The following is a 23,053-nucleotide window of genomic DNA, read 5'->3' on the forward strand; positions in this document are numbered from 1 at the left end:
AGTGAATTGTGCAGGATAAGTATTCAGTAAGGCAGTTTGGAAATATAAACTAGAGACACAACACTCAAAGTATATTGGTTGTTTCCACTAGCAAATGTTAAGTTTTACCATTGTAGGTTTCTGTCTCTTGTAACCAGGTTGTCTGATTTAATAGGGCTATTTTGGTTTCTATTTCACATTTTCTCATTCTTTTAGCAAATGTTTATTGGGTGCCTAGGCATGATTCTAGGTGCTAGGGACAGCAGCAGTGAATGAAACAGAAAATAAGTGGGCCCTTTTAGAATTACATTCTAAAAAGGAGACTACCAAAAAATAGATACATAATGTTAAGTAGTGATAAATGCTTCAAAAAATAAAGCAGAGTAAGAGAAAAGAGGAGCTAGATTAGATAGGCTGGTCATGAGAGGACTCTCAGAGAAGGTGAAATCTAAACACAGGCTTGCTTGCAGTGTGGGAGCTGGAACTGGCCACTTGACCATCTGGAGACAGAGCATTCCAAGCCAGTATGTGCAAAGACTCTGGGATGGAAACACTCTCTACGTGCTTCTGAAAAAGTGAGGACAAGGATCAAGGGCATTAGGAAACATTTACTATTACTGTGTCGTGCAAAAAGGGTGAAAGATTTGAGTAAATGAGTAGTAGACTGCACTGCTAAACTGTGCTAGGAAAACCAAACCAGCAGCTATGTGAAGCATTTTGGGGCACAGATTATATGGAAGATGCAGTTAAGAGACTGGAGGTTTAGGTAATGTGGACATAAGCTAAGGCTGTGGCAATGGGAATAGAAAGGAGGTTACTAGGTTAGTGTACTCTACGCAGAATTTGAGGTAGTGGAAGGATTGGGAAAAATAAATAGGGTTAACATCTACCACCCCATGAGAGAGATGCCTTAATCATAAATTAAGACCTCAAGAAGACTGGTGTCAGTAGAGCTCAGTGACCAGTGTACAGTAGAGACCACTTTAAGCACCCAAGGAGTGGAAGATGAAGCCAGAGAGACAGATTCCATCCTGAGGAGCTTGCATTTGATGCAGAGACTACAAGGAACCACTGAAGGCTTTTGACCTAGAGAATGACATGATCAGTGCAAATGGTTGAAGCACATGAGCTTTTCTCTTTCCTCCAGCCCATATCAGCCCTTTGCTGTTCTGTGCCCCACACCCTCAGGACCCTGATGAAAGGCAGGGAACTAATGTAGTTATTTGAAGAAAGGTACTAATTATTAATAATGCCTAAATTCCAAAAGCTGCTCCTTCCAACTTTATAGCATTGTTAGGAAATTAATGGCATTTCAAGTCCCTTGGCTGAACAAGATAGGGTGGTACCAGGAGATGCTACATCAATGTTTTTACAATGTGAATTTAGCCTGCTTTTGTAATTTTCCAGCTGTGTGACCATTATAAGGCTCTCTGTGCATCAGGTGCTGCATCTATAAAATGGAAATAATAAAAGTATTTACATAAAAGATTTTTATAAGATTTAATTAAATAATATGCACAGAATGCTTAGAGCAATGTCTAATGCTCTACAAAAAAAAAAAAAAAAAAAAAGAGAGAGAAATTTTTAGTTAACTTTTCTAATTATCCCCACTCTCTATGTCCAAAATCCCAACTTCCCAACATAACATAACATCAAATAAGAACTAAGGGAGAAAAGTTAAGTTGATCCTCATAATAAAGAACAGAGAGAAAAGAAAAAAAGCCACTATACTAGAGGTTATAGAAAATTGTAGAGAGGAGGGGGAGCAGAGTTTGATGTTTTAGAACTAGGCTGTTCAATATGGCTGCCACTAGGCACAAGTGGATATTTAAATTTAAATTAATTTAAATAAAATGTAAATTTAGTTCCTCAATCACACTAGCCATTTTTTTTTTTTCAGTATTTAGTGACCACAGTGGCTGATGGCTACCATATTGGACAGCCCGGGTCTAAATTATCAAATTCCACACCCTGCCTAATTCTCTCCAAGTCTAAGTTAAATGGCTTGTTCATTTTACTGAATAATTATCCCATTGTGTGGATGTAACATACTTTTCTTATCTACTCACCTATTGAAGGATATCTTGGTTGCCCTCTGTTGCAGTAATTAGAAATACAGCGACTATAAACATTCACTTGTTAGTTTTGTGTGAACATGCATTTTCATAATTGTTTGTTAAGTATGTAGAACCATGATTGTTGAAACATATAGTAAGCCTATTTTAGTTTTGTAAAAAACTTAAAACATTTTTAAAGTGACTATACTATTTTACATTCATCCCAGCAGTGAACGGGACTTCCTATTGCTCTGCGTCCTTGTCAACAATTCATATTGTCAATTTTTTGGATTTCAATTCTTCTAATAACTATGTAGCAGTGTTTCATTATTGTTTTATTTTGCATTTCCCTAATGACAAATGTTTAACATATTTTCAAATGCTTATTTGCCATCTATAATCTTTTTTGGTGAGGTGTCTTCAGAATTTTACCCATTTTTTTTCATCTGGTTGCTCTTTTTTTTTTTTTTTAACATATCTGTCTAATATATTATAGAGACAAGTCCAACATTAGATAGGTATTGTGTAAATATTGTCTCCCAGTGTGTGGCTTGTCTTTTCATCCTTTTAACAGTGTCTCTTGCAGAACAGAGGTTTTTAATTTTAATTAACTAATCATTTTTTCCCATGTATTGTGTTTTGGGTGTTGTATCTAAAGACTAACCACCAAACCCAAGGTCATGTAGATCTTCTCACATGTTTTCTTCTAAAAGATTTATAGTTTTGCCTTTTACATTTAGGTCTATTAGTTTTGCCTTTTATATTTAGGTCTATGATACATTTTGTGATAACCTTTGGGAAATTTACAAGATCTCTGTCTAGGTTCATTTTTTAAAATATATATATAGAAAGAGACATTCAATTTTTCCCATACCAATTGTGGAAAAGACCATCTTTTCTCCACTGAATTACCTTTATGCCTTTGCCAAAGATCAATTGATTATATTTGCATAGGTCCTTTTTGGTTCCCTTGATCTGTGTGTCTATTCATTTGCCAGTACCTTGTTGTCATGATTTCTGTAACTTTATAGTAAGTCTTGAAGTGAGGTATTTTGATTCCTCTAATTTTGTTCTCCTTCAGTATTGTTTTCCCTATTCTAGGTCTTTTTAATATATATAAACTTTAGATTCAGTTTGTTGATATCAATAAAATGTCTTGCTTGGATTTTGATTGGAATTATGTTGAATCTCTAGATCAAGTAGGGAAGAATTTCCCTCCTAATATTGAATATTTTGATCAGGAACATAAAATATCTCTCTATTTACATCTACTCTGATTTCTTTCATCAGAATTTTATAGTGTTTTGGATATAGATACTGTAAATATTTTGTTAAATTTATACCCAAATATTTTTCTTTTTTGCAGGGTGTAATTGTGAATTATATCTTTTTTAAATTTCAAATTCTAAAAATTTATTGCAGGTTTATAAGACAGCAATTGACTTTGTATCTTGACCTTTTATCCTATTACCTTGCTATACTCACTTATTTGTTTCATAAATTTTTTGTTGCTGCAGAATTTCTGTGTAGATAATCATGCTATCTGCAGACAAAGACAATTTTATTTCTTCCTTTCCAACCTATATAAATTTTATTTATTTTTCTTGTCTTGCTGAACTTGCTAGGACTTCCATTATTATGTTGAATAGGAGGGATAGAGAGAACATTCTTGCTTTGTTTCTGATCTTAGAGGGAAAATGTCCAATCTCTCACCATTAAGTATGTTAGCTATCACTTTTTGGTAAATGTTCTTGATTAAGTTTAGGAAGTTTCTCTCTATTCCTAGTTTTTGGAGAATTATTTTGTAATGACTTGATGTTCGATTTTGTCAGATGTGTTTTCAGTATTAATTGATATGGTCATATGATCTTCCTTCATTAGCATGTTGATAGCCTGAGTTAGATTGATTTTTTAACCTTTTATTTTTTCTTTCTTCTTTATTGAAATAGACAATTAGTTGTTATTTACATTGTATAAGTCAATGAGTTTTTTCTTTCAATTATAGTTGGCATACAATATACCAGTTTCAGTTGTATAGATAGTGATCAGAGATCCACATAACTCAAAAAGTGATCACCCTTCTAAATCTAGTACCCCACTTCCCCTTTACATATTTATTACAACATTATTAACCATATTCCCCATGCTGCACTTAACATCTCCATGTCTATTCTGCAACTTTCCATTTGTATCTCTTAATCCCTTTGCATTTTTTGTCCTCCCAATCCCCCTCCCATCAAGTATCCCTCTAAATGTTCTCTGTATCTATGAAAGTATTTCCACTTTTGTTGTTATTGCTGTTTATTTTGTTCTTTAGTTTCCACATGTACGTAAAGCATGTGGAATCTTTCTCTAACAGACCCATTTCATTCAGCACAATACCCTCTAGGTCCATCAAGGAATATCTTTTTCCATTCTCTTCTTTTTAGTCTCTGTGTGTCTTTTAATCTGAAGTGAGTCTCTTGGAGGCAGCATATGTAGGGGTCTTGTTTTCTTATTCATTCAGCCACTCTGTCTTTTGATTGGAGCACATAAGTCTTTTCCATCTGAGGTACTTGTTGATAGGAATGTACTTATTACCATTCTTTATTCCGGATTTTGATACATGTTTTTTCTTCTTAAAAAGTCCCTCCAACATTTCCTGTAATACTGGCTTGGTGATGATAAATTCCTTTAGCTTATTCTTGTCTGGGAAGCTCTTTATCTATCCTTTAACTCTAAATGATAGTTTTGCTGGATAAAGTATCCTTGGTTGTAGATCCTGGGTTTTCATCACGTCAAATATTTTGTGCCAAGTGCTTCTGTTCTGCATAGTTTCTTTTGAGAAATCAGCTGCCAGTCTTATGGGTGCTCCCTTGTAGGTAACTAACTGCTTTTCTCTTGCTGCTTTTAATATTCTCTTTTTGTATTTAACCTTTGGCATTTTAATGATGATATGTCTTGGTGAGGGCCTCTTTGGGTTCCTGGTTTTCAGAACTGTACAAGCTTCCTGGGATTTTATGTTGTTTCCTTCACCAGGTTAGGAAAGTCTCCCATCATTATTTCTTCAAATAGCCCTTGAACATCTTGTTTTCTTTCAGGTACTCTTATGACACAGATATTTTTACCTTTAATAGTATCCCATAAACTCCTTAAATTATTACTATAGTCTTTGCTTCTTTTTTCTTGCCATTCTGCTGGAGTGTCCTTGGCTTTCCCATCCTCTATATAAGTCATTTGATCCTCTTCTTTATTCAGTCTGTTTATTCCATTTAATATACTTCTCATTTCAGATAATGTGTTACTCATTTCTGACTGGTTCTCTTTTATATTTTCCATTTCCATTTCCATTTTTATGTTTCTTATCTCTTTGCTGAAGTTCCCACTGGATTCATCTACATTTTCCATAAGTTCATTGAACATCTTTATATCCAGTGTTTTGAACTCTGCATCTGTTAAGTTGCTTCACTACATTATTTCTGGATCTCTGTTCTGTTCTGTCATATGGTTTCTCCTTCTTTGTCTTTCCATTTTGGCTGCCTTTCTGTGTCTGTTTCTATGTACTAAGCAAAACTCTGAAGTCTCCCAGCCTTATTAGTGTGGCTTTGTGTGGTAGGTGTCCAGTGGCACAATCTTGAGAGAGGTTCAGCTGCAAGACAAATTTAGCCTCAGCCTGTGCCCCTTCAGGGCCATCTGTTAATATTCAGCAAGCAATCCACAGATGCTGTACTTATAGTTGCCTCAAAAGGCCACACCAGAAAGCAAGGCCAGCTGTCAGCAGTGTGAGTCCAGGCGCTGCTCAGCAAGAGGCATCTGACTAAGGGAGGTCACACCTGGATGTGGCTTGGGTGTGGCCATGAGTTGGAGGAGACAGAGTTTCAGGGACTCCTCTGGGCAGAGCAACCTCTGTTATCCAGTTTGATGACGTCTTGGCTATGGTGGTGCTGCATCTGCACACTGGGTGTGGAGAAGGCTCAACAGAGGAAAAATGGATACTGCCTGCACTTCTGTCCGTGAGAGAAGCTCGCCTCCAGCCCTCACTCCAACAACTCAGTGTCTGCCTGTAAGCCCCTGGCACCTCCGCGAGCAGCCTGCTGGTGCTGTGCTCAGAACGAGCTAGTCTGTCAGCAGAAAGTCCGCTAGCTGACACAGCCCTTTTAAGAGGTGTCTGCAGATGCCACTGCTGCTGCCACAGCCTCTGTCCCACTCAGCTGCTTGGAATTGGGCAGCCTCACGTCCTCGCCCATCCTACCTTCTGTCATTGCAGAGTGATTTCTTATATTTCTCCTTAGTTGTATGGCTTATTCATTTAGATCTCAGGCACAACTTTGATTTGGTCACCAGAGGGATGAGCCTCTATCATCTATGCCATTTTTTTTCTTTCTGCCTGATTTTTTATGTTGAACCAGCCTTGCATATCTGGAACTTGATCATGTTGTACACTATTTATACACATGTATTTGCATGTATATGTATTTATAAATATGTATTTGATTTTATTTATAAATATGTATTTGATAAATATGTATTTTATTGAGGATTTTTGGATTTATGTTCATGAGAGATATTGCTCTGTAGTTTTCCTTTTTTGTTAATGTCTTTATCTTGTTTTGGTATTAGGGCAATGTTAGATTCAAACTATTTCGGAAGTATTACCTCTGCTTCTATTTTCTGAAAGAGATTTTGGAGAATTTGTATAATTTTTACTTAAATGTTTGGTAGAAATTCACCAGTGAACTCATTTGGGTTTAGCTTTCTGTTTTTAGAAGGCTATTTATTATTGATTCAAATTAATTAATAGGTACAGTGCTATTCTGGTTATCCATTTATCCATGTACATTTTGGTAGTTTGTGTATTTTAAGAAATTTTTCCGTTTCATCTAAGTTAAGAAATTTGTGGACATGGAAGCTATTCACAGCATTCCTTTATTATCTTATATATGTCCTAGGGGTCAAAATGATAAACTTTTCTTATCTCTGTTGTAAGTTATGCCTTCTCTCTTTTTTATTTCCCCCTTGGCTAGCCTGGCTAGAAGTTTGTCAATTTTATTGATTTTTTTTTTAAAGAACTAGCTTTTGATTTTATTGATTTTCTCTATTGTTTTGTGTTTTAATTTTCATGTACTTTTGCTTTAATTATATTATTTCTTTTATTCTACTTGTTTTAGATTTAAACTCTACTTTCTCTAGTTTTCTATGGCAGAACTTTAGGTTATAAATGTTAAATTCCTCTTTTCTAATATGTGCATTTAATACTATAAATTTCCTTCTAAAAACTACTTTCACTGTATCCTACATGTTTTGATAAGTTTATTTTCATTTTAATTCATTTTAAAATATTTTAAAATTTCTCTTGAAAAATTTTATTTGACTTTTGGTTGATTTAAAAGTGTGCTGTTTATTTTCAAATATTTGAGGATTTTTCAGATATCTTCTGTTATTGATGTCTGGTTTATTTCCATCATTGTCTGAGGACATATTTTATATGAATTCTATTGTTTTAAATTTGCAAAGGTGTGTTTTATGCCCCAGAATGTAGTTTATCTTGGTGAATGCTCCATGTGAGCTTGAGAAGAATGTGCATTCTGCTATTGTTGGATGGATTGTTCTATAAATATTAATTAGAGCAAGTTGTTGCTTGGTTGATTGATGGTGTCGTTTAGGTCATTTATATCCTCATGATTTTCTGACTGATTTATCACTTACTATCAGAGGGGGATTTTGAAGTTTCCAACTGTAATGGTGGATTTATCCATTTTCCTTTAGAATTCTTTTAGTTTTTGCCCCATATGTTTTAATGCTTTCTTTGAAGGCTCATATTAATTTAAGATTTCATGCCTTCTTGGAGAATCATCCCTTTTAAAATTATGTATTGTCCCTCTTTATCCCTGATAATCATTCCTGTCCTCAAGTCTGCCTTGTCTGAAATTAATTTAGCCACTCCAGCTTTCTTTTGATTAGTATTAGTTTGATATATCTTTCTGTATCTCTTTCTTTTAACTTGTATTTTTATGAGTAAAATGAATTTCTTATGACGCATATATTGGAATGTGTTTTTATTATATCTACTATGACATCTCTGTGGTTTTTTCTCCAGTTTCATTGACATAGATTACTGTGTAATTTTAAAGTGTACAACATAATGGTTCGATTTACATATATTGTGAAAAGATTCTCACAATAGGTTTAGTTAATATCCATCATTTCATATAGAGACAATAAAAAGAAAAAAATGAATGACAAGAATGTCATGAGAACTTGTGATGAGAACACTTAAGATCTATTATCTTAACAAAACAATCTTTGTTTTTAATTGGTGTTTCTAAACCAATCACAGTTAAAGGAACTGTTAGTACGGTTGGATTAATATCTATTATATCTCGGTTTTATATTTATTGCATTTGTTCTACATGTCACCCCTCATTTTCTGCCTTCTCTAATTTTAATTGAGCATTTTATATGATTCCATTTAATTTCCTCTCTTAGAATATCAATAATACTTTTTAAAAATTTTTAATGGTTGCTTTAAACTTACAATATATAATTTAATGACTGTAAGGCCACTTTCAAATAACATTATACTACTTCACATATAGCGAAAGTACTTAATAACAGAATATTGCCAGTTTCTCCCTCTTATTTTTTGTGTCATTCATTTCATTTATCTATATGCTATAATCTTCCAATATACTGTTACCTTAAACATACAATTATCTTTTAGAATAAATAAAAATAAGAAATATAAAATATTTTATTTTGCCTCAATTTATTCCTTCTCCAATATTATTTTTTTTGTATGTAATTCTAGTTTTCTCATCTATATCATTTTCCTTCTACTTAAAGAACTTCCTTTTACATTGCTTACAGTACAGATCTGCTGGTGAATTCCTTCAGATTTTGTTTATTTGATAAAGTCTTTATTTCTCCTTTACTTACGAAGAATAATTTCCCTGGATATAGAATTCTAAATTAGTGTTTTTTAATTTTAACACTGCATTAGTCTGCTCTGGCTGCCATAACAAAATATCATAGACTGGGTGGCTTAAACAACAGAAATTTATTTTCTCCCACTTCTGAACATTAGAAGTCTAAGAACAAGGTTCTGACCAATTTGGTTTCTGATGAGGGTTCTCTTCCTGGTTTGCAGCTGGTAATTTTCTCTCTATGTCTTCACATGGTCTTTTCTTGGTACATACACATGGAGCAATTGAGAGAGAGAGGAAGGAGAGAGAGAGAGAGAGAGACAGAGAGAGAGAGAGAGAGAGAGTCTGAGAGAGTATAAGCAAGCATGAGCAATCTAATGTCTCCTCTTATAGGACATTAATACTACTGGATCAAGTCTTCATCTTTATGACCGCATTTAACATAATTACTTTCTTAGAGGCCCATCTTCAACTCTCACTGGGGATTAGGGCTATAATATAAGAATTTAGAGGAAACAAAAGCATTCAGTCCATAACAAATACTTTAAATATTTCATTCCACTCTCTTCGTGTTTGTATGATTTCTGATGAGACGTCTACTATAATTCTTATCCTGTTCCTCTATAAAAATGGTTTATTTTTCCTCCCTTTGGTGTCTTTCAAGATTTTCATTTTGTCATTAACTTTCTGCAGTTTAAATATGTTATGCCGAATTGCAGATCTTTGGGAGGGAGAGGCGTTATCTGTTTACTTGTTTATTTTGATTTTTACACTGCTTTGTGTCCTCTGAGCCTTTTGGATCTATGATTTTGTATCTGTCATTAATTTTGAAAAGTTCTCCACCATGATTACTTCAAATATTTCTTCTCCATTGTCTCTTTCTTTTCTGTGTGACATTATAAATACACATATGTTACACCGTTGCACAATTGTCTCATACTTGTTAGATATTATCTCTATTTGCATTTTTGTTTATGAAGTTTCTCTTGATCTAGCTTCAATGTCACTGATTCTTTTGTCACTCATAAAAGGTATTTTTTTTTCTGTTACAGTGTTTCTGATTTCTAGCATTCCCTTTTGATTCTTTCTCAGTTTTCATCTCTCCTTTTGTATTATCCACATGCCCTTGTATGTTGTCTACTTTTCCATTAGAGTCTTTAACATATTAATCATAGTTATTTTATATTCCTATTTGATAATTCCAAAATCTACATCACATCTACCATATCTGAGTCTGGTTCTGGTACTTCCTTTGTCTCTTCAGACTGTGTAGTTTGGGAGTTTGTTTTTTGTTTGTTTATTTTACCTTCTGGAAGGACCTGTGATTTTTTGTTGAAAGCTGGACATGTTGTATCAGACAATAAGAACTGACATAAATAGATCTTTCATGTGTGAGGATTCATGTTAATCTGGCCAGGAATTAGGCTATGTTTAAGGTTCACTGTACCTATAGATGCCAGAGGCTTCAAATTCCTCTAGTGATTTTGTTTGAGTCTCCCGTCTTGATTTAGGGCTTCCCTAAGTAATCCTACTCTTAAGTACTCCTACTCAGAGACAGTCTGTGTCTCACAACTCTTTCAACTGTCATCCACTATTATTTTACCAGAGCTCTGTAGTGTGGTAGTATGATATGGGGGAGTACTCTACAACCTTCCAATTAAAACACAGTGATTTAGTGGTCCTGTGACTTGGGCTGTGACTATCACTAGTATTTCTCTTGTGGAATAGCTTTCTGTTCCTTGCCTCCTACTCCTCTCTGGCTGAAATGTTTCCAATCTATTTCCTTGAAGCCTGATCTCTAGTAACTATGTGTTTCTTTAGGTGAGACTGAGAGCTGGAGAGGGGTAAAAGAAATGCCTTTATCCAAACTGAGATAAGAGTCTAACAAAGTCTTTCCCCTGGATTATAGAACTTTGTTATATAGAAGGCTCTGGCCATTCATCAAAATGCTTATTCTTCCTCTACCCATTCCAGAATCACCAAATATCTTAGATCTTTACTATGAGAACCTGGTAGATTCCTAGATGTAAAAGCCACAAAAGTGTTTGGGCATCCCTAAAACTGGCACTCAAGAGTTTCTCACTCTCATACTAGTTTATATTAAATCTCTAGCAACTCATCACATTTTTTATTTAAATATTCTTCCCACTTTATGGCTCCAACAGCTTCTGCTCCAGATAAGCAGATCTCAGCTGTGTGCCTTTTTATAGCCCTGTCTCTCCAAATTTTGGGGTGAGAGTTCACTTTACAACTTGAGAACTCTGACGGATCCAACAAAAGTCACTGATTTTGAGCTTATCCATATTTTTATTGTCATGATAACAAGTGTTAACTCCCAAGTTCTTTACATGTCTAAGCTGAAAAAAAGGACTGATAGCATAGGCTTAAAAGAAATTCCCACAGCTATTACAGAGCTGGGATGAGGATCTTCATCTCTCCTGTGGCCTCTATCCAATTTGAAATAAACAACTGGAAGCTGAAACAAAGAGCTATTTCATCCATTCTTTTGCGCTCCTGTTAACAATCAGCAATTCAGGAAAGTGACCCTAGTACCTTTCCTTTCCACTATTAAGGTTGTCATCCTGAGGTTACACAGATGGTTGTTTACCTGAGTGCCAACAAATGGCTACTATGACTCATTTTTTGCTCTCTTTACTTTTCTACACAGAAGATTGAGTGGATTTATGTTTAGATGATATTCTGAGACTCTCCTGTTATTTAACAAGGTAGTTAGCCCCAAGTAGTGTTCTCCAAATGGATTCTGGAGAAAACTTTGCTTTAACTCTGACAGTGACAGACACCTAATTCAAAACTGTTCTGAATTTTCCTTGTCCTCGGCAGCTATTTCTATGGAATAGAGGTACATTGTGGAGCCTGCTTCACATTAGCTTGTTCTTCACATACTCAAAAGTTCAAGGTCATTACCTCCGAAGGTGAAATCACATGCTGTAACTTCATCTATAAAAGCGGTCTCCGCACAACACAGGCACGTGGGGCTCCAACGAATACCTTAGCTGAGGAGAGACATTTGTTACCTGCAAAAAGCCACGGGGATCACATAACAGAGCACAGACATGAAACGCAGACTCTCTGTGATCTATGTAAAATGAGCAGAAAGCCATGAGAGAAAAATAGAATCCATCACTTAGGCTGCACTCTAAGTTGTCTGAGTGGTTTATGACCACTTATTAGTTAATCTTCACAGCATACTTATGAGAAAAAGGATTGGATTCAGTCAGAGAGAGGAGTGTGAACCTTGAATTAGGCATTGGAGGATTTCTGCACCTTTTCTCTCCTGCCCTGCAAGAATCCTTGCATTGGTATGACCCTCAGATGATGGGAGAGCTTGGATTAAAAGAAAAGTAGAAATTTTTTGCTCACAAGTTGTATCTGGTGACAGAAATTCTCCTTCAGAGAAATGAAGAAAACACATTTGACTCTGGCCCATTTGAATTGAGGGTTTTTTGTTTAGACCTGCAAGTTATGCTTCTGGATTTGGACACTGACATCTTTTTTCAAAGCTATATTGCTTTTGGGTTATTTACAGTTGTTTCCAAATGGTAAAACTCTCTCTGTGGATTCAATTTTTAAAAAATTGGGTGGGATCACTTCATAAATTATACAAATGTCTAACCACTATGCTGTATGTCTGTAATATAAAATAATATTGAATGTCAACTGTGATTGAAAAATAATAAATAAGTAAATAAAAATTTGTCAAGGTATGGAAGAGTCAAGAGTTGGACAATTACTTGGCTAATGAGAACATTGGTCATTTATCTGAAGTTTTTGCCTGAGCTGTTTTAGAAAATGCTTACTATGTTACTCTTCCAGGTAAAACACTATTCAAATGTCTGTGGAGAAGAGACATATGCTGTGTGATTGTCTGTGAGAGGTGCAAAATACGCTCTGCTCTGAAGCCCAACCTCAGAGGTAGCCATTCCAGGGAACTATGCTGCCTGTTTCCAAATTAGGTCAGATCTGAAGAACCAGTAAATAACAACTTCTTGGAAAAGGGCCAGAGGCAGAACAAACTCTATGAGCTCTGGATTGAATCAAGGGCTTTATGAGTAGTTTGGAACTTTTTAGGAAAGCAGAGGTCTGCCCATCTGAGGAATACTCTCCCCGCACTTTGGAGTATATTCCGACTCAAAGGCAAATTAACTCTTGTTAACTGTGAGCCTTTGAAATTTCCTCTTAACACCTAAACTGGTCAATCTATGCTCCCTGGGAGGGGAGGCTTTTGAGTTTGAATACAAGGGTATAGTTGTTCATTTAAAGGACTGAGTCATTTTGTAGTTTTACCAAGTATTTCTTAAGTATGATGGAGTAGGTTATTTATTGCTTCCAAATCTGTTTCCTGGTCTTTTAATTGGAGTAATAATAGTCTATCGTGGAAAGTTGTAAGAGATAAATGAACAATGAACTAGTGTATTTCCTGATACCTGATTAGTACTCAGTAAACATTTAATGCTATTATAGTTCCTCCAGCAGCAGCAACATTGTAGTAGTCAGTTTATGTCAATGAATTACCTGTGAAAATATCTAATGCTTTATGCTAGGCTGCGGATACCTAGCTAGTTCAGACACTGAACAAAATTGAGAAGCTGGTATTTTAATCACCTTTCCTTCTTCCTTTACTGGAGGTCTTTACCTTTTACCATCTATCTCTCTTAGAAAGGTGAGAAACCCTAATAAATTGTTCATAACTGTTGTGTTGTAAATTACTTTAAGAAAATATCCTTCCAAGCATATTTGCATTTGGAAAGCAAAAGCTGACTTTAGAGAGGCTCTCCCCCCTCTCCCCCATTCCCCCCCTCCACACACACACACAATGAACATTCAGATACAAACATAGTCATCAGAGAGAAGAAGGAAACTGTTCTCAGAGTCTCTCAACTCAGGCCAGGCAGGCACATTCAAAAGGCATATACATGTAGGATGAATTCTGTATAGCACATTGGCTATTAGTCTATTGCTTACTTCTAGGAAACAAATTTGAAGTTAAAATTGTGTCAAAGTTCCATGGGCTCATTGATATCTATATCTTTGATGCTGGTTTAAAGAAAACCACGTTCCTACCAAACGTGTTTTTTATCAACACTACATCTATTTTAAAAAATCCCCAAGTTAGAAAAATATTGGCTAAAGACCACATATTAACCATAAGCATAGCTTTGGAATTCAGCTCTTTTGTGGATTGATCCATTTTTGTACCTGTGCACCTCTTTGACCTTATATGGAGTCTTCAACGTTAGGAGTACTCAAAGGTAATTATCATGCCAACCAAATATGGCAGTAAAGTTATCTCACAATTTAATTCATTTGAGTATACTACACAAAATAATAAGTATAGTAGAAGACAAAATAATGAGTATACTAGAAGATGCATGTGCTCTATTGAAAATATTATTTCAATGATTTGAAAAGAATCAAACAATTGGAAGTTGTTTCTAATTGGACATTCTTTGTCTAAATTAGTTCATAGTTGAATAATTTTAAATGACTGTGAATACTTCTTCAAATTGGGAAACTTTCTATTTTGTTCCTGAAATACATATGTCTTCACAAAACCATGTGCTAAATAAACTTGTGCCTCTCTGGAAAGAGTCAGCTGGGGTTGTTGAAATTTAAAATATATATTTCTGGATACTTTTTAATGTGAGAATACCTAAATTTTTAGTTTAAGGCTAAGTATTTTCTGACACAACTCCTCATATAAACATATTGGTTAATACATTGACATCATTCATCCTAAATTCCAAATTAGTTCATTCACATCATTTATTTCTCCATTAAGATGATATCCTTACAACAATAAATTGTGAGTTCATTGAATTGTTTTCCCAATCCATTACTCTTTGGGGCACTGAGGATTCACTACCCTGGTTTCTGGTTGTCAATGGGATCAAGATCTAGCTTTGTTGATAAGTAAAATATTCCCTCTCAGACACTTGGGGCAAACTCTTCTTTGGATGCTGAAAAAGATGACAAACTCAAACTTCTTTCCTTAAAACACAAAATTTGTTAAACAGAAAAGGATGCAATGCAATATAGCTCAAAACCAGAGCATGACTCATATGTTCTACTGGTCCATTCTTCACTGTTCCTTGACTGAACTTGTCCACAGGATGCCCCAGGATTTAGGGTGTCTGTTTCTGGAAGTATGGTTGAGGCAAACCTCTATTATTTAGGTTGCCTTCAGTTTTTATGGTGTATATGCACAAGGAGATTTTGAAGTCATTTGTTTACAGAAATCTTGAACGGCCTCAGAAACGTGGAAGAGTCTATTATTGGTTACTGGTTATTGGCTAGTATCACAGGTGGAAATGAGTGACAAGTTTATGGGGAAAGTAGGTGTAGCCATCAATACCCTTCCCATGCTGTGCCAAAATATGAGCCCCAAATGCCTTATTTTAGCCCCATGTAGCCTTTCCATTTTCCCTATGTGCTATCCCCAAATTTTTCATGTTTGATGTATGTCATTCTGTAAAAAAAGGTAGGAGGGATTGCTCTCAGTCTGTGGTTCTCAACATTTAGTATTCATCAATATCACCTGGAGGACTTGATGAAATACAAATTTTAGCTGCTCCACTAGTTTCAGATTCAGTAACTCTAGGCCTGAGAATTTGCATTTCTAATAAGTGTCCAGATGATGCTGTTGCTGCTGGTCTAGGCAACACACTTTGAGAACCACTGCTCTAGGTGTTCTTAAAAATAAATTTAAAAAAAATCTAGTGGAATGGAGGAAGCAGACAAGAAGGTTAAAGAATCTAAGTCACGTCTTGCCTTAGTTTTCTAGATGAACATTAAATGAGAGTTTACTCAAGTAATTTCTTCAAATCTCCACTTCTGGGAATTTCATGCAGTTTGTGTTCTTTTCAATTCCTATATTTCTCCAGTCATATATTTTCTATGCCATATCTTAAAAATCTATTTTCTATCCTTAAGCATACAGCCTAGGACTTGTCCTGACTCAAGTCCATATTACACCATTCATCATTTTTCAAAATTGAATGAGTTTAAACTCAAATCTTCTGAAATCTTAGGCTAACCAATCAGTCCAGTTTGCCCAGACTTATAGGAGTTCCTCAGGACACAGAAATTTCAGTGCTATAACCAAAAAAGTTCTGGCCAAGTCAGAATGAGTTGATCACCTTACTTAGCTGTCCGGTAAAATTTTGGCTACCTTTAAACTTAATGAGCATGTAGCTTTATTATCTAAATCACTTAAGCCATACCAGGAATGCACAATATTCTTTTTATTCTCAAAATACAAAAACTGAATAGTGTTTTTTTTTACCTAACATATTCCGCCTTTATATTATCTTCATATTAAAAAAATCAAAACTTATTATCTACTGTCCTTACCAGATCATAGGAGCCATTTGAGAAGAAAAATGGTTTCTATGCTGCAGACTTCCTGTGTATCTGGTAGGAAGAAGAAGATCTTGACTTTATACAGTTTTCTAAAAAACAAATTTGAAACACTAAATTAACCCTGACCTATAGCCAAAATTGTCTCTTAAAATGCACATGTTTGAGAGTAAACAAAATCATTATTTCTGAAGGCTTTCTGTCCCATGTCTCTTTTGGGAGATTAATTTCATGAACTTTTCTAAAATAGTATGATTTTCCAGCAGCAGAAAAAGTGTAACAAATTAATTATAGATGTATGTTAAATTACTTTCATTACCATCTCTGGTTTTGGGATAAGCTCACGTGAGTGGAATAACTGATTAAAATATTTCTATCCATCCCCATGGCAATCGCTCCTTTTGTTCTACTTAAAATGTTCTCCACAGATAAGGGTAGAAGGCAAGCTGTGACTGAAGGGGCTGTTTGCAGATTCCTGAGGGAAGAATATGGCTGGTCCAATGGGAGGTACTCAACTATAAATGTAGGTATAAGCTTTATCCCTCATGAGTTTCCCTAGGCTGGGGTTTCAGAGGTCACATAAATACCAAGCATTTGCTAACTTCAAGCAACCCCTCAGTTTTTAGTTCTCACTGTCCCTTTTGAAGTCTCAATTTATGGAAAGCCTGGGGATTTCTCATGTGTATTCACAAGCTGCCATCTCAGCTCTTCTGCCAAGCCCTCCTCATTGTTGCTACTTGCTAGTAGCTGGTCTGGGCCTCAGAGATTTGTGTTATTTCTTAACCAAGGGAAATTTAGCTCTTTACCATTAAGCTAAGGCTGGAATTCATAGGAGATATGGAGTCTTACCTTAGCCTCTGTGTGTGGGACCTCAAGCAACTTAATATAATTAAGTTTCAGTTTTGAGAGACTGAATAAACAAATGGATCATAGCCAGACCACATGTAAAAATAAAACTCTGATCCATGATCTGCAGCAACCAGTCCAGGAAGCCAAACCACAAAACAGTTAGTGCTTAATAATGGACAACTCCTCTAATATTTGTCCCACTTCCAACTTACAATCAAAAAGAGAAAGCCAAATATGCCCCCAAACCAATCACATAGGATCTTGGCTTCTAGTTAGCCCAGTGTCAGCTTCCCTTTGCCAGCAGCCTCCAATCAGGGAATACCTGCAGCCTTCTCTTTTTCTTACTCCCAGACAGCTTTTGTGTACCAAATGCAAGAGATAATTGCTGACTTATCTCAGCCTGTGGGCATGTGCAGCCCGCTCATGAGGAGGGCTGGAAACACCTGAAAGTTTATGTCCCTGAGATGATCCTCAAACAATGACAGAGAAGTATCAATGGATAAATGGATTCCTGCCCCAGCTTCCTTCTCCTTAAGTGGGACATTTTTGGAGGTGTGTTCCACAGTCTCTCAAAGGGTCTCTAGCAAGAATGAGCTACAGTTACCCTCAGAAGGAGCCTGATCATTCACACCTGCTTCATTGACATTCTTCCCTTCTCTGTCTTATTACCCATTCCCTCACCATGTCTCCTGGGATTGCCTCTCAAATAAGTTACTTGCACCCAAACCCTTGCTTCAGAGTTTGCTTTAGGAGAAACCCAAACCAAGACAGAGAAATGGCCTGGTTTTAGAGATAATCCAGTATCCCAACTCTACTAATAAAAACCTCCATTGTCTATAATACCTTACATAAAATGCAAACATTATACTCAGATAGGAAAATGACAGATGTTGCAGAAAATACAACTTATCAGGAAAGATTATTTCTAATAAATCATTTGTCATCAAATTACATAGCCATCCTTATGATGGCTTTGGAGCCATAATTACAAGTCTGTGTGTGTGTGTGTGTGTGTGTGTGTCCAAATCCTTTAATCCTGTGTAAATATTTGGAATATTCAGATTCCAAATTGGATAAATTTAATTAACCTTTGAAGTTTGCACATTTTCTTAACATTTTGAAAGTAAATACTTTAAAATTTAATATATGAAAAATAGTAAAATCAAAATTTCAAAGGCGATATAAAATATCTTGTGAATACTTTCCTATACTAGGATTCAGAAGTAGACATAACTCTAAAAGTATAAAAGAAGGAAATAGAAAGCACAAAAGAAAAAGTATTTAATTACTGAAATGAAACATCACATTGTCAGAAGATTTTTAAACAAAATATTGATAATGGTTTTATGGCGCAAACGATTCTGAGACCCACGGAGCCAATTGAGATTTATTATGAGCCTTTATTAGCCGCCAGCGACTGACTCTCTACCACGCCGGGCTAGAGGAGATCAGCCCCGAGCTTTCAGAGCAGGCAGCTAATAAAGCTCAAGACCATATCCTGGTGGTCTCCTGAACAAGCCAGCAGATTACAGAAGTGGAAGTTGGCTTTTAGCATATCTTTGCCCGGAACAACACCCTTAATTAACAAGTAAATGGATTACAGAAGCAGACATTGGCCATCTACATATTTTATACAATACACTTCCTAAACCACACACAAGCAAGTAGGACTTCTGCTATCTAAAGATATTTCTTCCCCGTAGCTGACTTAGCTAGTTTGCTCACATGAAAAATTTTCCACCCTTAACAATGGTGAGTACTATGGATGTATATGCATGCTTGTGTGTATGAGTACGTCTATCCTAATTACAAAATACACCATTTTAGAAAGTACATAAAAATAAAAGGAGAAAAAGACCCATGAATAAACTCTTCAGATTAGTTATTATTAATATTTTAGTATATATAATCCAAATTTATTCTATTTTTAAATAAAACACATTTACATGTACAAATGCACATGTATATTAATATATTTGAATCAAAATGTATTAACTATTTGATATTCTGAGTTCTTCACTTATTATACTATACATTTTTTTCCATGTCATAAAATGTTTAACAACAATCTATAGTTGACTTTTTAATATTTCATTGTATTTATATCCCACAATTTATTTAACCTTCTATCATTGGGCACTTATGGTGTTTATAAATATTTTCCATTATAAATAATGCTGCAGTTAACACCTTTATTTTGTTATCTTTTGATTGGTTTCTTATGATACATTACTATAAGTAGCATTTTTTAAGACATGATTATGAATACTTTAAAACTCTTGACACGCATTACTAAATTGTTCGTTTATATAACTTAGATATTCTTGTCAGTAATGTATAACAGTTACTATTTAATCACATCCTTAACTTTGTGTAGTAACGTTTTAAAATTTTTATCACTTCGATACATGAAAAAAGTGTAGGTATATCTGCTTATTAGTGAATATTTATGTCATTTGCCCCTTTCTCTTTAGAGTTTTATCAGCTTTTTATTTTCTCACATTATTAACGCTTTGTCTAAATGTTATGGTAGGCACAGGAGACATGATGTTGAACTAAATGCAGTTTCTTCTTTTCTCATAAAGTGTACTGTCTGTTGAAGACAGGCAGTTGAACAAGTGAGTTTTAAGAAAAGTACAAGGTACTATTGAATCCCAAGAGATCAGCACTGTGCAGAAGAGTTAATACAGCAGACCTGAGAGTGCTTATCCTTAAAAAGGCTGAATTGAAAGGTTGACCCTTGTATTTCACAAAGGTTCAACTATTTCCTGGTAAGAATGGCTCCTTATGCCTAAACTAATCATATAAATAATGTGGTTTTATGCCGAACACCTGTTTTCCTTCTGAGAGTCTGGAATCTTGGTACATGCCAGGTAAATACTGCCTATATGACCAGCCCCTAATTAAAATCCTGGGCACCTACTCTTGAATGAGCTTCCCTGAAAGATAGTGAGACTGGATATCACTTGTAAAATTCTTAATCTTTTAGCAGGAAATGAAATGGGACATCTCTTGCAGAGTTAATCTTTTTAGTAAACCTTGTTAAGTTTTCTTCCCTCCTTTCTTTAGAAAAGAGGACCTCTCCCTCAAATCCTGTTAATTGCCTTGGTGACTCAGATCCTCTGGCAATTGATAAAGGATCATCAGCCCATTGTTAGCAGAAATGGTGTTAAGTCAGACAGCGCCCTTAGAGTCTGAGCAGGGAGGGGACTTTAAGCCAAAGGTCATTTTTTTACTCTTTAAGAAATATATTAACCAAGCCTGTTTTCTTTACTTGCTTAATAGCCGAATCAATAATAGAATTTAATAGATACATGATTTAAAATTAATTTTGTATCTTCTTTTCTTTGTTTAGGGACTGAGGTGGCACTTTAGCAGGAAACCCAAGACCCACCCTGACTGAGGCAGAAAGGGAAAGAGCTCCATGAAACCCCTGTAGGCAGGGACTACGGCAGTTCTCAGAAGGAAGCAGATACGAAAGAAGAGACCTCATGTCCCTCAACATACATACTAATAGTTAGGGGGTTCATGGCTCTTAGAAAAGAGTTAGGCAGAAAAGTTACTTAGGGGATTTTGGGTCTGCCTGCAAAGACACTAAGGTCATCTTATCCTAGAAGGGGTCCACCCTAATCCTCCCACAATTAAGCAAGCCAGAAGGCATTTTTTTTAACTCACAGGAAGAAACTAGTAGGCAGAGAATTAGGTACCAGTTTAGGCCCGTCACTCGCATCTGCACAATGAAGACGCCAACAACCTTCGACTCACCTGAACCTCATTATACCATCATTATAATATAATGCATATGCCCAGAAGTTCGTTAATATTATTATAACAGACTGAATTCTGGGAACAAACATGCACAGAAAGTGAAATGATGAATCACTGAGTCCTGTCAATCTTAGTTGTCAATCAAGGTGTGCTGGCTGGAAAATTACTGCTTGGCTATCGCCCATGGGAACATAGGCTACCACTCATGGGAACATAACATTCTAACAATAAGCTTTCTGCTTCTGTACCCCCGCTTGCACACCCAACCTGTGGGTTGACAGGTAATGAATAGAAGAAAAATAGACCTTTGTGTTTAAGACAGAATGAAGAATGAAATTTAGGGCTTAAAAACCCTGTACCTCTACATTTCGGGGCTGCTTAATTTGGGGTCTGCATATCCCTGGCAGACCCAGCTGGCTGAATAAAGAGTGTGTTTCCTATAACTCACTGATTTCTGGTGGTCCCTATGTGTTAAGGGTGTGGTTCTGGGCAAAAATATGCCAACTTCTACTTCTGTAATCTGCTTGTTTGATGTTAACTAGGGTGTGGTTAATCTGTTTGCTTGTTTGATGTTAAACCAGGGTGTGGTTCTAGGCTTTATGAGCTGCCTCTTTTGGGAGCTCAGGGCTGATCTCTAACCCTGCATGATAGAGAGTCAGTCACAGGCCGGCTAATAAAGGCTCATAATTCATCTCACTTGGCTCCATGGGTCTTAGAATTGATTGCGCCACAATATTTGGAGGCCCCTGCAAGATCTCTCCAGAAGGGGAGATCTCCTAAGACCCGCAACCCCGGCCACCTTGGGCAAGGACCTGCCCCATCCAGGGGATGTCCGCTGAGAGACGTTCCTCAGCCCCGGACGTCAGGCAGACTCGCCCAGGAGAGCAGGTGGACAAAAAGGTTTAATTCTGTAACAATTGGGCATGAGCCATCTGGAGCAGCTTCACCGATGAGTAAGACTGCACTTGGATCTGTCTGTCGGTGGGCCCTTAAGGGAACTAGTGGAAGGCTGGACACAGCAATACTTCCCTAGTTCTGTCAAGGTCTGAGATGTCAGACTTGACTTCAGGTATTCAGGTTTCTGGTTCAGGTATTCAGGTTTTTGGGTATGCTAGCGTTTTGTGTTACCTGTAGTTTGTCTTGTCTGTCTGTATAGTGTCTGTCCGGACCCGCTGAATATACTGTTACCCTCCTATTGCTTTAGCCTTCATAAGTTTACTTAGTTTGATTCTTTCCTTAGGTCTGGCCTTCGTGGCCCCACCTGACTGGATGTTAGGTCAGAGGCTAATCCTAGCCCTGGCTTATTTGGCTTTTGTGGGGATTTTCTCTTTTCTTGCCTGTCTTTACTAACATGGGTCAGACTTCCTCCTCAAATCGTCCTAGACGAGCCCAAGCCTATGGAGCTAATGTCACTATCTTCGACCTCCAAAAGTTCTGCCAGTTAGAGTGGCCCACATTTGGAACAGGGTGGCCATCAGAGGGGTCACTCGACAAGCAAGCAGCCTTTCAGGTGCCAGATATCATCTACCGAGATTCTGGCCACTCTGATCAGGTTCCATATATCAATGTGGGGGTCGATATCATTTCTGATGCCCCCAAGTACTTGAAGGGCTGCCGCTGTGGTCAAGAGTCAAGGGCGATTCCCAAGCCTCTTTACCCACCAGCTGACTTGGGACGATTGTCAGCAACTTCTCCAGGCCCTGTTTACCTCAGAGGAGCGGGAACAAATCCTAAGGGAGGCTGCAAGGATAGTATTAGAGCCCAACGGGCAGCCTTCCACCGATCCGGCCCACGTCCAGCATGTTTTCCCGAACACCCGTCCGCCTTGGGACCCCAACACCGACCAAGGTAAGGAGGCTCTCCAACGGTATCACCAGCTTCTGCTCCAGGGCTTCCGGTCTGCTGCCTGACGACCCATTAATTTATCTAAAGTTAGCGAGGTTATCCAAGCTAAGGATGAATCACCGGTGGCATTCCTGTAATGACTTTGAGTCGTACCGGTTATATACCCCTATTGACCCAGAGGACCCTCATAATAGGAGGGCTGTGAATTTAGACTTTGTCAGTCAGTTGGCCCCAGATATTCGAAAGAAATTGCAGAGGATGGAAGGGTTTGAAGGA

Source organism: Pteropus medius, unplaced genomic scaffold (genome assembly GCF_902729225.1).
Source record: "Pteropus medius unplaced genomic scaffold, Ma_sr-lr_union100, whole genome shotgun sequence".
NCBI classification, from domain to species: domain Eukaryota; kingdom Metazoa; phylum Chordata; class Mammalia; order Chiroptera; family Pteropodidae; genus Pteropus; species Pteropus medius.